The following is a 3,259-nucleotide window of genomic DNA, read 5'->3' on the forward strand; positions in this document are numbered from 1 at the left end:
TCTGTGGCCAAGTTTCCCCTTTTTATAAGGACATCAGTCATATTGGATTTGGGCCCAACTTAATGACCTCATCTTTTTTTTTCTTTTTTCTTCTATCTTTTGGCTGCCCTGCAGGGCACGTGGGATCTTAGTTCCCCAACCAGGGATCGAACCCACACCCCCTACACTGGCAGCATGGAGTCTTTCATCTCAATGATTCCAGCCACGTTTGAGGCCCCAGTCTGACTTGGAGGTTCATGCTGAACACCGAGCGGCTCCCTAGTCTTTGCCCAGCAAACTACCCCCCACCCTCCCCCACGTCCTTCCCTCCTTCCCTGCACCCCGGCCCTACTTTGTGTCAACAACTTAACTCCCTGTTCCAAGAATTTCACTGAAAAACACCTTTCACTTAGCAAGCATTTTCTACGCCTGTTGGTCTAGGCTCTACTCCTGGAGCTCAGCATATACCCTTGTCTTCAATGAGAAGCTCAGCCTAGTGAAGGACAGTAAAGAGTAAAACTCAGAGGAATAGAGCTTTTGGTAGAAGCCACCATGGGGTGATATTGGTTGGGGGGTGAGGGGCGGTGTAGAATCAGCCCTGAATTCAGCTTCAGGTGAAGAAGAGAGCAGGGAAGGCTTCATGTAGGAGGGGACACCTGAGCTGAGTCTTGACATACATGCAGTAGGGTTTATTCAGGTGATTATGTAGAAGCAGAAAAGACATGCAGTGTGGTGGAAAAGGATATTGGGACAGATAAAAAGACAAAAAGAGAGTACATAAAAAGATGCTCAGTAAATGCTACAATTATTAGGTGAATAAAGAGAAAAGAGGGACTTCCCTATAGCACAAACACTAAAGAATCTTCATGCAGTGCAGGACACCAGGGTTCAATCCCTGGATCAGGAAGGTCCTCTGGAGAAGGGAATGGTAGTCCACCCAAGTGTTCTTGCCTAGAGAATTCCATGGACAGAAAAGCCTGGCAGGCTACGGTTCATGGAGTTGCAAAGAGTCGGATACGACTGAGCGACTAACACACAAAGAGAAAAGGAGAGTAGTGTGCTTGAAAGAGGTGGGTTTGAGCCATTTTCTTTTCAAAAATAGACAGCTTGTCTTGGTCAGCTTGGGCTACTATAAGAAAATACCATAGCTTGGGCACCTTAAACAGCAGACGTTTATTTCTCATAGCTCTGGAGACTGGGAAGTTCAAGATCAAGTTGCTGGAGTGTTTGGTATCTAGTAGGGCTCTCTTCGGAGAAGGCAATGGAAACCCACTCCAGTACTCTTGCCTGGAAAATCCCATGGATGTAGGAGCCTGGTAGGCTGCAGTCCATGAGGTTGCACAGAGTCGGACACAACTGAGCGACTTCACTTTCACTTTTCACTTTCATGCATTGGGGAAGGAAATGGCAACCCACTCCAGTATTCTTGCCTGGAGAATCCCAGGGACGGGGGAGCCTGGTGGGCTGCCATTTATGGGGTTGCACAGAGTCGGACACGACTGAAGCGACTTAGCAGCAGCAGCAGCAGCAGCTGGGCTCTCTTCCTGGCTTGCAGAGGGCTGCCTTCTTGCTGTGTCCTCAGATGATGGAGAAGTAGTCTCTTCTCATAAGGGCACTAATCCCACCATAGGGGTTCCACCCTCAGGATGTCAGCTAAACCAAACCACCTCTTTAGGTCCCACCTCCACATACTGGGTAGACCAACCCAATACCATCACCTTGGGGATTAGGGAGTCAACATACCAATTCAGAGACACACAAACATCTAGTCCATAGCCCAGCTCTTGCTGATATTGGGAGGAGAAGGAATATGTGGTGCAGAAGAAACTGACTGACACCTTCCTCCAGCCAACCCCCAATGCCAGTGGACGTGAGCACAGAAAACCCTAAGATTCCTGTGGTTTGGCTCAGTCAGACCTATGATCAGTTACCAGGGCTCTCATGGTGGCTCATCACTCAGTGTAAGTGTAGACCTGTTCAAGACAGTCTTTTATTATTAATATCTAGCCCTACAAACTGGGGTTTCTCAGAAACCCACAGATTTGCCCAGCTCAGGGCTGCAGAAAGGGGACGCAGTTCTTCCCCAGCCGGGGCGTTAACAATCTCAGCTAGACGGGAGCATTGCTGGGCTTCCTCCCCAGCCATCACGGGTTTGTGACCGCTCTTGCTCCAGCACTGTGGTCATCTGACGTCAGGGGGTCCCCCAGAAGCCTATGTCTAATGCTAATTTAAGACAGGAAGCCTATTCCATGTGACTTCCTTCACCTCAGCACAGAACTCCTTATGCCCTGACACCTTAAAATGCACACGCAACCCTCAGGTAAGTGTGAAGTTTCACCAGGTTGTCCAATAAACCACAAAGCTTAAGCAAGATTACAACTAGGGCTGAAATTTTTGAGTCTGTAAGAAAGTATGGTGAGAATATAGGTCTCATCAGTTACCTAATCATCTGTGTGTTTTTATAAACAAAACTTCGGTGTTCCTTTAATGTCGTGTGGATATCAGGAAGGAAGCAGCTGATGTCATGTGTTTTCCTAAAAGGCATCAAGAGTGTTGACGAGGTCTTAAGCTGGAGAAAAACACTGGTATAGGTGCGATTTGCCATCCTCTAGTATGAGCTGTGCTGGTAGGAAGGAGGAATTGGTTAGAAAAAGACGCAGTGTACACAGGAGAATCTATGTGTCAAAGAACAAGGTCAGTAATGAAGCAATGTGTCTGACCTAGGATCATACTAGCAATGTGTCATACTAGGATCCTGGGTCACTGAGCAATTGTGTTCCTTCTTCTCTGAGTCCTATCTGTCTTTTTCCAACCTCCCTGCTCCTGGTTTGTGGGCTGAGCTAAGTCCCTGTCCTGCACCAGTCATCATCACCCAGAGAGTCTAAAGACGAATACCCTGAGGGCTCGGTTTCCATCCTGGGGTGGGAGAAGAGGGCTGGCATTTCACAGCTCAGGCTCTGAGATTCCACAGCCTCTGAGCGTAAAGGGGAGATGTTTACAACTGCTGTCTGGCTTGAGGGCTGGGGTGTTTCTCTGAGATGTGTTTGATAAAACCAGGATTCTGCCTTTGAGACAGAAAACAATCACATGTTGTTTTTCATAAGAAGGAAATGTATTCCTCTTCTTTCCACATTCAGCTTTGGTTATTGAGAAGGGTCATTTATAGTGTTGACTCAAATTCTGTATGGCATTGCATGAAAGAAATAATGACTTCATTGGTTAATCAGTTCAGTAGATTGGACTGAATTCTTAGTACCTTCTGGGGGGTGGAAATAATGGT

Source organism: Bos grunniens, chromosome 23, assembly GCF_055505025.1.
Source record: "Bos grunniens cultivar Pamir isolate PY7600 chromosome 23, Bosgru_T2T1.0, whole genome shotgun sequence".
NCBI lineage: Eukaryota > Metazoa > Chordata > Mammalia > Artiodactyla > Bovidae > Bos > Bos grunniens.